We start from the raw sequence: 13680 nt of genomic DNA, 5'->3' as shown, positions 1-13680 counted from the left end.
GTAATGCTATGGTAGTAAATGGTGATAAAAGAGAAAGATATTTAAAATTCGAAGCATTAAAAACAAAGATATTTAACATAATTAATCCTTTCAAGAAGACTACAAAGAATTCTTCCATAACCAAACGTGATATCTGCAGCAAAAAAGAAATCAAAGAACACAAAGCCCACTAAAAGCCATGCTGTAAACGGGGTCACCTTATCCTTTGGCTAAATGATCTGCGAAACAGTTTTTGGATGACGAGGGAAAATGAAACCATAGGGAGTGAGGAAAATATACTATCCATTTGATTATAACCAAGCCACCATTGCCATGTTGTTACGAAATTCAATTGAATTATATGTTTCAAATTATAGCATTCCAAACATAAAAAAGTCATTTACAAATGAATTATACTTGAAATTTATCTACAATTGAATTCTGTATTTAAAATTCCTTTACACGGAGTGTAACACTTAATTGTTATTACTGTTTGCTGATGAATATATATTTTAAATTCATTTAAAGGTTGATGTTGATGTAATAACAATAATAATAACATTCATTCATGTGATTTTTGAAATATTTGTACTTATTGAATCATATCACGTGTACACTTAGCTATATATTATTTTTTCAGAATTTTTTTTATTATGTCCATAATTATTTCATTTTAAAAATTTTGTATTTTATAGACCGTGAATAATAAAGATCACAAACTCTATGTTGTAACTAATATTAATAATGCATTCATGCTAAATTTATTCTATCCAACCATATGTTAAAAATGATAAACCAACTTATAAATCTTTTTGGCAGTAATTTATACGTATCGATGCAAAAGAAAATTAGAAATTAACAGAATAGTCTCCCTTCCTCCTACTTACTTTAATATAGAAAAAATAAATTATCCTCTTTAATTTATCCAAACTCTTACAATAAATTACAATGAATTGAAAATATTGTGAGAAAAATTGAAATATTGGAGGAAAACTAAGTATTATTATTTACAAAATGAATATTTTCCTATATGTATATGTGAATATATCAAAGTAGTTACCTCTATTTTGCTTATATATACTTGTTAAGAAGATTATGGTTGGAAATCACTATAATTTCTTAATATTCAATAAACCAAAGATGCAAGATAACTCAAATCCTAATCGAACCACTTGCACGTTCAACACATCGAGATTCACATCCTCTAAATCATCAACAGGAAAAGTTCCTTAATACATTCTAAATACATTATCAATGTATTTGTTTTCTTACCCCAATAAAGATAATTAGTTAGAGTTGAATCAACAGTACTAGTGTAACTACAAGATTGGTACTCAGAACATTTCTATCTATTTCAATTAACCTTTGTGATTATTCATAAATATTAAACTTAAAAAACATTATAAACATTAATCTTTTTATCTTAATTAAAGGATTTGTTTTTTCCATAAAAAAATATCACGGACTGAATTATTCCAATACAAAAATTTTCAAGTTGGACTGGGTTCTTGTAATGCCCTGGAAGCTGAATTGTGGGGCATTTTTTATACTCTTCAAATGACATGGCATCGTGGATGGCCTAAACTGGTACTACAAGTTGACTTACAGGCTGCTTTTGATTTAACTCTACACAATGATCCATGTGTTTTGAGAGTTAAAAACCTGGTAGAAAGATTCAAATTTATGTTGCAATGATAATAGCCGAATTCTATGGTTAAGATTTTTCGTCAAATTTTTGATTTTTTGGCTTTACATATGGATCATCCTTTGTTCAAAGTCCTATTGGTTAAGCGTCATTTGTTAGATTTTGATTTGTTTGGAATATCCAAAGATTCGTCAAGCTAATACTTGTGTAATATCTGATCGGTTTTAATTCGCTCATTGTAGTTAAAAATAAAATTTGTTAAAAAGGTTTCGTAGGTAAATTTTGATTTAAATTTACTATGCTAAAGAAAAACTGGTTTAATTTCAAATTTTAATTTAGGTAGGTTTAATCTTTTTACATTTTTCATACAAAAATTTATCTCGATGTACGCAAAATTCAATATTAATTAGAAAAAACATGAAATAAATTAATACTTTTATAATTTAACTAAGTATATTAATTATATTACTATCTTGGGAGATAATTAATTTTGTACTACAATTATTTTTTATTTTTTATTTTAATGGGGGACTATAATTGGCAACTAATTTGAAATTAAGAGTATTAAAATGATTTAATTCAAGAAATAAGTACAATAATAGACTATTGTAGGATATAGAAAATCAACGTTATAAAAACTTATGCTCCATTTATTTCCATAAAATAATTTACAGGAAAATAACTTATTGAAAAATATTTTTCAAATGGCTTATTTTCTGTTGTTTAGTTGTAATATTAAAAACTAGTTAAAAATATTAAAATCTTTATCTCATAAGCTTATAAAAAATATTAATAATAATAGAAATTTTATAATTTAAAAATTTTATTGTTAAATATGAGAAGAATGAAAAAAAAATATAAATTATGAAAAAGCCACTGGGCCAGCAGTGGTCGGGGCCAGTGGTCGGTGGTGCTAGCTGGTAGTAAATGGTGACTGGTGGTAGTGACTACAGTGACTACGATGACTAATAAATTAAAAAGTATAAATTTATAAGGTTTGTTAATATCTGAAAAATGTTGTACTCTCTCGAAAATGAGAAGTTATTTTCTTTAAAAAATGACTTAATTTTTCTTTGACAAGCAAAATATCTTCCAATAAGTTATTTTATGGAAACAAACGAAGCTTTAATTCAAAATTAACAGCTACATTAAAATCTCTAGTAAAAAAAATGTTTTACTTCTCATAACTGAATTTGAAACTAAAATAAATAAAGAATTGGCAGGCTCAAAGAATAGTTGATGCCATAACCAATACCTAAATGCACAAATCCATAATAACTGTAAGTAATTTTACTCGGAAGCAACTTAATAATAAACTAGTCATGAGCCCGTGAATGTGCAGGTTGTGAAATATTATTATTTATTAATTTTAATAGAAAATTTTAGGAAATATCTTGCGTGTTTTTCTCTTTTTTAATTGTCATTTGAATAATTTACTTAGGTAATTTGATTGAGTGATGGAAGGTGGGGATTAATTTTTGTATATTTTAAATTTATAAAATATTTTTTATTTTAGATTAGATTGACATATAATATTAATTTTAAAATTTTAAATAAAATAAAATTTGTAATATTTTCTTTTTTGAAGATAAAATTTATAATATTTTTAAAGCGGATTCCACATTTGAAATCTTATAATTTAAATTAAGAATTATAATAAACATGACAGGAAGAGGAGAAAAACTACAACAAAAGCAAATATAAAACATAAAGTTGCAAATGATGATTCTAAACAACAAAACTTTTATATTGAAAAGGAAAAACCATAGAATTCCTTAGCAGTAGATTGCCTTTTCAATTCCTCACTATTGGTTTTGATGTAATTAATATAATTACTTAAGATTTTATATTTAAAATCATAAATATAAAAAGAGATTAATTAAAAAAAGATTTTTCACATACTCTTCTTTTTATTGTAAGGGCTCTTTATGCAGATTTTCATAGGGTAAAACCTATGCACAGTTCATTAAAAAAATAGGGGGGCAAAAAATAAAAGAAATCTAAATGGGATTATTTGAGATTTTAAAAAATCGGCATGGATAATATAAGAAATCAGAATTTTAAATCATCCTCAATCCCCTAATTTGGGCCTAGAAAAGTGGAGAATTTGGGGAATTTACTTTATATCACTCTCAGAGCCGCTAAATGTCTTCAAGTACTGTGGTCTGTCCAAACAATCTCTTAAGACATGATAAAAAGCTCAATAATTGTAAATTAGCAAAAGTTTGATATAATAATTTTTTTTAATATTTTTTTAAAAAATTTTAATAGTCAGAAGCAATTAAAAGTATATATATAAATGATATTGATAATATACAATAATAAAATATATAAAAGAATAATATAAAAAAATATTAGACTCCTAAATAAACTCTAACTAAAAGATAATATAGGATTCTTATAATCTTTATCCTAGCATAATTATCCTTACTCCAATATATATACTCCAAATTTACTTCAAAAAGGCACGAATTCTCAAATACCCTAAATTCTTAATTCTTATAGTTAACAATTGGTGTGGTGAGTGCAAAACACACCTTCACACCTTAAAACCCTCAATTATTTTCACTCTTGAAAGCTATGGCTAACAATTAAGGCAATCGTCCTACCATGGAAGGCCAAGGCGATGGCCGTGATGAAGCAATTATGCAAACCATATTGGCTCCTCCACCAACAACTGATCCTGAGGTGGCGACAGCCTAAATGCAAACCTACTCTCAGTTCACCACTGTACTAAAATGCCGCCTAAAGATCCCACCTTCTACAGGCAAATTGACACTGCCAGACAAACCACTTAATCCTCCCCACTGAGAGCACATCATACCTCCGCCATCACCTAAGTCATAAAGTCATCCAATATCTGAATGATTCCAAGAATTGGAGTCAGAGGTGAACCCTGGCGTAACCGCCCCTTGCAGTTAAGAACCGAGCCACACTCAGCTAGTCTTGGATAGTGCTAATCTTCGTAACATTGTTCAAGAGCTGGTTAGAGAATGTTGAGAGACATGAGAAGCATGGGATTATAGTCTTCGGCAGGACTCGCTGTTGTTAGCCAATATTTTAGGCGCAGCGTTTCCTCCAATATTCAAAATTTTGACCTTCCAACCATATGACGGATCTACAAATCCTCGATGGCACCTGGCAACCTTCCGAACCATGATGTATCTCCAAACCAACTTAAAGAACCTCATGTGAAAAGTTTTTTCGATCACACTAAAAGGGGCAGGATAAGAGTGGTACCAGTCACTTAAAACATGATGCATTCAATCATTCTCATAGCTAGCCATGGCATTCCGGGCTCGATTTACAATGAGTGTACCATCTAGGAAAATATCATCCAACCTAGTTGACTTGAAAAGGGAAGAGGGAGAGACTCCGGGGCAGTATGTCTCTAAGTTTCAAAGGATGGCAATGCAGGTGGAAATTTTGAATGATGAGGTAGCTATCAGTGCTATGGCCAAGAACTGCAGGTACAATAAGTTATTTGCAAGTTTGAGTATAGATCCACCTTTGACTTTTGTCGAACTCATGGTACGAGCCCACAAATACACAAAACTAGACAAAGGCTACGAAGCTCAGCACTGTAGATCGCCTAAAGAAGAGAAACCCAAGCATAGAAGACACCCTTCCCCAGTGAGCAGACGCTCGCCTAGGAGGAAATCACCCCTAGCATAGAAGACGCTTGCTTAAGATGTAAAGTAACTTTATATTTAAATAATAAAGGGACCTCAGGTTTTTCCACTTAATGCATTATGCCTTATAAAGGTAAGAAAAACATGATGCATTAAGTTTTTCCTGAAGGATCTTACTTAGAAACTTTTCAGCATTCTTTTTACTTCTTTAGTTTGGACTTAAGCGGTCCTTTAACTAAGTCCATATGTTTGAACAAACATGGTTCTCTAGTTCGGACCTAAGCGGTCCTTTAACTAAGTCCATCAGTTCAGACATACATGGTTCTCCAGCTCGAACCTAAGTAGTCCTTTAGCTAAGTCCAGAGTTCAGACATACATGGTTCTCCAGTTCGAACCTAAGTGGTCCTTTAATTAAGTCCATAGTTCAGACATACATAGTTCTTCAGTTCGAGCCTAAGCGGTCCTTTAGCTAAGTCCAAAGTTCGGACATACATGGTTCTCCAGTTCGGACCTAAGCGATCCTTTAACTAAGCCCATCAGTTCGGACATACATCGTTCTCCAGCTTGGACCTAAGCGGTCCTTTAGCTAAGTCCATAGTTCGAACGTACATGGTTCTCCAGTTTGGACCTAAGCGGTCCATCACCAAGTCCATCAATTCGAACATACTCAGTTCTCTAATTTCAGACTTAAGCAGTCATCACCAAGTCCATCAGTTCAGATATACTGAGTTCTCCAATTCGGACTTAAGCGGTTCATCACCTAGGATAAGTCCATCAGTTCGGATATTCTCAATTCTCCAGTTCAGACTTAAGTAGTCCATCACTCGGGGTTAAGCAGTCCTCCAGTTCAACTCGGACTTAAGCAGTCCTTCAGTTTGGATCGGACTTAAGTAGTCCACCAGTTCGACTTAAACTTAAGTAGTCCTCCAGTTCGGACTTAAGCGTCCATCAGTTTGGACTTAAATAATCCACTAGCTCGGACTTAAGCAGTCATCCAGTTTGGCTCGAACTTAAGTAATCTATCAGCTCGGACTTAAGCAATCCTCCAGTTTGGCTCGGACTTAAGTAATATATCAGTTCGGACTTAAGCAGTCCTCCAGTTCGGCTCAGACTTAAGTAGTCCTCCAGCTTAGACTTAAGCAGTCCTTCAGTTAAAATGCTCCTTTTAGCCCATGAAATTTCGAGTTAAGGCAAATTAAATAAAGTTCATGCTTAGGAATGATAAGGAGAACCTTGCTTCGACAATTTACATACACCACTCTAATAGAAAACACTTTATTAAAAACAGTTAGAAATTGAAATTACACCAACATTCAAAATCATACAAAACGGATAAATAAAAGAGTCCATTAAATAAATTGAAAAGAAGTGACTCTTGAGGTTCTCCTTAGGCAGACGAACCGTCACCCCATTTCTCCCAAACAGAACCACTGCTGAACTGACAAAAACAAGCAAGGAACTCCATGCTCAAAAAGTATATATAATAATTAGTAATCACAAAAAATAAAGTATGTACATAATATAACACATGACAATATCTTTTAGACATAAATGACCAAATAACTAAGGGGGACTATTAATAATATACAATAATAAAATATATAAAAGAATAATAGAAAAAGATATTAGACTCATAAATAAACTCTAACTAACAGATAATATAGGATTCTTATAGTCCTTATCCTAGCATAATTATCCTTATTCCAATATATATACTCCAAATTTACACCAAAAAGGCACGAATTTTCAAATACCCTCAATTCTCAATTCTGATAGTTAACAGGTATAATAGAACAACTTCTTAAATAGGATGAGATTAAACTGAACAATTTCTTATTTAGATTAGACTTCCTAATGGAATTTAGATTCAAATAGAAAATTAATATAACCAATCAAAATTGAATTACCTTCTTCAACCAATAAAATTAAAGTCCTCAATGACATTTTTTTTTGAATCCATAAACTTTGTAAGAGCATTTTAGGAACCCTATATCCTTTATTCATACTTTTATATATAGTATAGATAATTAATGAAATTAATAACACTGCGGTGATATATATTATTAAAATACTTTTCAAAGTAATAAAAATTTCAAACTTTTTTTCAATATTTCGTAAATTTTTTAGGTTTTAAATTTTTAATCGTTTATTCCAGTTCAATTCAAAGTTTATAGTGACGTAACAAGATAGTATACCCAAATACTTACTTATCTCAACTCTATACTATTAAATTAATAATAAATTTCTAATAGCATAGAATTCAATTAGTACATACAAATAAGAATTTTGGAATGAAATAATTGAAATATTAAATTTACACAATATTATTTGAATTAATTATTTTCAAAAAAAAAACTATTTGAATGAATTAATTTTATCTTTTAACATTCAATTAAATACATAAATAAAATATTTAAATTAAAGTAATGCAAATATAAATCACAATAATTTCTTGAAAAATTACCCATTTTTGACAAAAATAATATTCTTTAAAAATTTATTTCTCAATCTAATGCTAAATCAAAACTATTTACCAATCTAATGCTTGTCTTGCCATGGAAAAAGAGTGTTAAATTAAAACCACCAATTGAATTAGCGGTTGCAGTTTAAATAAAAAAAGTAACACATACTGATAAGCAATTAGAAAAAAAAGTAATTATATAAATCAACAATAATTTTTACTCGGTATTGAGACCACCAATTCAATTGGTGGTTTGAATACAAAATAAAAATTTTAAATTGTCAATGACCTTTCTACTAAAACACACAATACATTTGGTGATTTTAGTTCAAATATGGAATTTGACCACTAGTTAGTAAAAAGTGAACGAGAGAATAGTGCTTTATTAAAAGTCCACTAGCTTAACTAATGATTTCAATAAAAAATATTTGTTTACTTAAAATATTTTTTTTTGGTCCAAACGCACATACTATCTGATGGTTTTGGTTCACAAATATTTCAAATTAAGTAATAAAAACATACGTTTCATTACAAGTTACAAATTACCAAGAATAATAAAGTGTAATTATGAAGTTACTGAAATAATCAACCAATTAAAATTATTGAAATACTCACAGAATACCTAAAATGTCCACGAATAAATATTATGGAAATGCAAATGTTGAAATAGATGTGGTCACACAGAATCGGATAAAAATAGAAATGATCATTACCTAATAAAATACACAACTATCATAAATTAAGAATAAAATAAAAGAAAGATGTACGAGATGATTTGATGATATTATACGTAAACCGTTATGTGCTACAGTTAGCAAGTGTAATACTGTGGTAGTAAATGGTGATAAGGGAGGAAGATGTAGACTTGAAAGCATATAGAGGAAAGTTATAGTAAAAGATTTAGGGTTTCTTAATGTTAATTTGGATTTATGAATAGAGCATAATGGAGAAAAAGATTAATCAATTCGAATTAAATTGAGATTAATACTTAATTGTTGTTATTATTGTTTGCTATTAAGTATATATTTTATTAAAGTCACTTAAAGGTTGATGTTGATGTAATAACCATAATAATAACATTCATTCATATGCTTATCATAATAATATTTATATTAATTTATTGAATCATTACATATACATAATTGTTTCATTTTAAAAATTTTGCAGGTTATAGATTGTGAGTAATAAAAATCACAAACTCTATGTTCTAACTAATATTAATAATGCATTCATGCTAAATTTATTCTATCCAACCATATGTTAAAAATGATGAACTGACTTATAAACCTTTTTGAATTTATATAGTAATGCAAAAGAAAATTAGGAATTAATAGAATAATCTCTCTTCCTCTTAATTATTTTTAATATATGAAAATGTACTATCCTCTTTAATTTATCCAACCTCTTACAATCAATTACAATAAATTGAAAATATTCTTAAATTAAGAAAATATAGTCATTAAAAAATTTTTCCACACTTATTTTCAAGGCTGGAATAGCTCAGTTGGTTAGAGCGTGTGGCTGTTAACCACAAGGTCGGAGGTTCAAGCCCTCCTTCTAGCGATATTTAATATGTTTTTTATTTTATTATTACTTTACAGAAAAAAGTATTATGTATCAAAGTAATTACCCCTATTTTGCTTTATATATACTTATTAAGAAGATTACATTTGGAGTTTCTATTCATTTCTTCTAACCTTTGTGATTATTCATAAATATTAAAATTAAAAAAAATTATAAATATTAATCTTTTTTATCTTAATTAACAAATTCGTTATTTCCATTTCAAATTTACTCATTAAATTATTTCAATATAAAAATTTTCAAGTTGGCTAGATTCTTGTAATGCTCAATTGTGGGCATTTTTTATGCTCTTCAAATAACATGGGATCGTTGATGGCCTAAAATGGTATTACAAGTTGACTCACCGGCTGCTTTTGATTTTATTCCACATAATGATCAATGTGCTTTGAGAGTTAAAAACCTAGTAGAGAGATGTAAGTTTATATTGCAACCATAATGACAGGCTTGTATGATTAAGATTTTTCGTGATGCTAATACAGTTAACTGATTTTTTGGCTTTACATATGGATCATTTTTCGTTTTTGAAGTCCTGTTGGTTGAGGAGCAACCTCTTAAGATTAATCATTTATTGGATTTTGATTTGTATATATGGGGCTATTTAACCTCATGTAGTTTCTAATCGGGTTTAATTTCCTCCATCGTAGTTAAAAAAATTTTTGTTAAAAATGTTCGATAGATAAATGTTGATTTAAATTCACTGTCCTAAAGAAAAAAAAAGCATGAAAATTAAAACATTTATAATTTAACTAAGTATAATAATTATATTACTATCTTGGGAGATAATTAATTTTGTAATACAATTATTTCTTTAATTTTTATTTTAATGGATGACTATAATTGACAATTAATTTGAAATTAAGAGTATTAAATTATATTAAGTTAATGTTTAATTTAAATGAATTATTACAGAGTTGATTTAGAACGAATTCTAGCTAGAATTCATATTGAAATTAATGTATTTAGTATTATACAAATTAAAATGAATGTTTGGTACGATTTCATAATTAGAATTCATTTATCCTCCCTTCTTACATGACCCTTAATAATAATATCAAAAGACAATAAATTTTAACTCTATCAAAAAAAAAAAAAAACTGAATGGAATAAATTTATAAGTATAAAATAAACTTGATAGTAAAAAGTTAATGTGAAACTGTTGAACCCATTTTGTGAATTTTTAAATTTGGGTTTTGTATTCTGAGTTTGGGCTTGGATGTTTAGTTAATTGAAACCCAATTAATATTGTTTTGGGTTATTAATTGATTAATTAATTTCTATTAATTAATTAATTAATTAAAAGAAAGAGATAAACAAGACGTGATTTGCAGTTGTGCAAGCACTCGGTTGTTGACAAGTACAGAAAGCGGGGACCAAGGGAGCCAATGACGGAAACATGTATCAGCGGATCTTTTTGATAACTGCTTGTGAAACTTATAAATGGAGCAAGGAAACCCAACAAAATACAACCAAAATTCTCGGACGAATTCAACAAGCAAATCAAACTCTTCAATAAGTCAATTAATTTAATTTTTAAAGCATTGTCTTTATTTTTTTTCTAAGAGCATTTATTTACATGACCTGTAATTACAAGCTTTTATTTCAACACAAGCAATCAAAATTCTATTTACTTTTCAAGTGATCAAACTCTCTTTTATAGTTTCTTCCGCCAATTTTATTTTAATCGCACAACTGGTGAAGAGTATACTATGAAACGAAACCCACAGCCTAGAATCAAATCAAACGCATTTTATTTTTCAATTGGTATACTTCACACGCCTAGCACGCCCGCAATTAATTTACAGCTTGCTATTTTCCGAAAAAAGAACCAACAGAAACATAAAATATCTAATTTTATTGTCTAGTACCACAACCAATTAACACCAACAACACGAGGAAGAAATGGTGTATAAAAAATTTTAAAAGCAAACATAGGCTGTCTATGGGCATTTTAGTCCTACAAATATTATTATGTTAATGTTCTGAAATTCATCTCTAACTTGTAATTTTAATAGAATTTGAGTTTAGTTATAGTCAATCCGAATGAGTTAAATTTCTAAATTAATTTTTAAACTCTTTTCAAACCAAACACATAAAAACATAAAATTCAATTGAATTCTACCAACTTTTCAAAATTCATAAAAGAATAGTTGATGCCATAACCAATAGCCAAATGCACAAAGCCATAATAGCGGTTAAGTAATTTTACTCAGAAGCAACTTAATAGTAAATTGATCAAAATGGCAAGTAAATTTGCAGAATTTCATTTTTCACACGACTAATAACGGTAAGGACACTATTTTCTCATCCTTATATATCCAAATCCATGTTCTACTAACAATCGACCTGCCCACCAAAACCTAATTCCTTGATATTAGCACATGACTTAATTACATAAGCAAAAGTCTATTTTGTACGTTTTACAGCAGCTAAAGAAGGTAAAACGTCTTTTACATAGCAAGGAAAAATGCCTAATATTATAAATTTGAGCTTGATTTTTGTCCGATTCTTTTTCGGCATTTTGGTGTACTGTGAACTAACTATTTTAAAATACACAAATTAATGATAATTATCAGTTTCACTTGATATTATATTTTTTTAATAACATATTTTTAGTATTTGTATATTAATTTTAAATTTTATAACAGTTACATGTATTATAGATTACTATATAGTCTATTATAAATAGCAATTTATAAATATTATAAATTGAAAGGGTAGAGGTAAATTGAATAAAATGTTAGAATCCATAAGGTAAAAATGTGTAATGTGGGCTTACTTAGGTTTGAGCCAACTAATGCTAAAATGATAGTATTAAACAATTAGCTGTCTAGCTTGTCACCCTTATATGTCCTTTGTGGATTTGATGTGCACTCAATGTGAGATTCCTAACAATAAAATTTATAACATATAAATATTTTTTTTCCAATGAAATTTAGATTTAAATAGAAGATTAATATAGTCTAATATAAAAATTAAATTTTTATTTTTTCAATCAATCAAATTAAAATCTTCAAAAATATTTCTGTCAATCTACAAATTCAATAAGAGTATTTTAGGCAATCTCAATATCTTCCCATTCACACATACATACATACATACATATATATAATTATTTTTGTTAAAATTTAGTAGGTTATAGATTGTGAGTAATAAAAATCACAAATTCTATGTTGGAACTAATTTGTAATGCATTCATGCTAAATTTATTTTATCCAAATGTATGTTATAAATGACAAACTCACCTATAAATATTGGCTTTAATTTACATGTGTTAATGCAAAAATTAGGAAATAATAGAATAGTCTATCTATTCTCAAAAAAAATAAAAAATTATCTCCTCTTTTGGTTATTATTGATATTAAAAATACATTGTCCTCTCCAATTTGTCCAACATCTCATAATAAATTCCAATGAATTGAAATATCTTTACATAGAAAAAAAATTGAGGTATTGGATGAAAATTAATTTTCATTATTTGGAAAATTTATAATTTTCTACATATGTATATGTATGAACATATTAAAATGATTAGGATGCAATTGCTTCTACATACTTATTGAAAAAATTATACTAATAACTAATAATTGATCTTTTCTCCTCGGGTTTTTTTAATAGTGATAACTAAACGTTAACTTTTTTTTCTTCACCCTTCATCACAAACACAATCAGAGACTTCATTTAATAAAAAAGAATTAGTTAATATTTCAGCTCTTTTAATCAATTACCAACTCAATCATCCCAATATAAAAATTTTCTTAAAATGTTTATATGGGTGAATTTTGAAAAACTAGTTTAAATTTCTAGACAGCGTTAAATCTTTTAATTTTCTTTCAAACTAAAATTTATCTCTATCATTTAAATTTAATGGATAATTTTTTTTTAAAATTTTTAAATTTTAACATAAAAACTCTACTCGTGATTTCAAGAATATGAGCCTTAAGAGATACCAAACTGGTTTATCCTGCGTCATGAAAAAAAGATACAAAATCTTTCCAAGTGCATACATTGCTTAAGGAGATATTAAGAAATTTTTAATAAATATTAGATATGTGTTCAATTTTTGTAGTAAAAAACTATAAGTAAAATAAAATTATATTTGTAATAAAATGATATCATTCAAAGGGCATACATTACTTATGAAGGCATTGAAAAATATTAGATACGTGTTTGTTAAAATTGCCTTATAATTCTAAGATTCACACTACTAGTCCTTTGGTGGCTAAGAAACATGTTTTTCATGTCTTCTACTAGTCTTTTGGTGGCTTCAATGTTGGTTCACATTACTAGTTTTTTGGTGGCTTCAATGTTTCACACTACTAGTCTTTTGGTGGCTAAGAAAATTCAATGTTGGTTGGCAATGTTGGTGAGCTAACTTGGAC

At 28.4% G+C, this 13680-nt stretch overlaps 1 non-coding gene across 1 annotated transcript; it reads left to right on the top strand.

Annotated features, from left to right (window-relative positions):
* Nucleotides 1–9206: 9206 nt before the first annotated feature.
* TRNAN-GUU (transfer RNA asparagine (anticodon GUU)) lies at nt 9207–9280 on the top strand. The gene has a single exon. It is a non-coding gene; the product is annotated as a tRNA-Asn (tRNA).
* The last annotated feature ends 4400 nt before the right edge of the window (nt 9281–13680 follow it).

Source organism: Jatropha curcas, chromosome 5, assembly GCF_041381405.1.
Source record: "Jatropha curcas cultivar XTBG-Jc1 chromosome 5, XTBG_Jcur_1.0, whole genome shotgun sequence".
NCBI classification, from domain to species: domain Eukaryota; kingdom Viridiplantae; phylum Streptophyta; class Magnoliopsida; order Malpighiales; family Euphorbiaceae; genus Jatropha; species Jatropha curcas.
The sequence above is the reverse complement of the archived record's forward strand: the minus strand, read 5'-3'. Positions and strand labels throughout refer to the sequence as shown.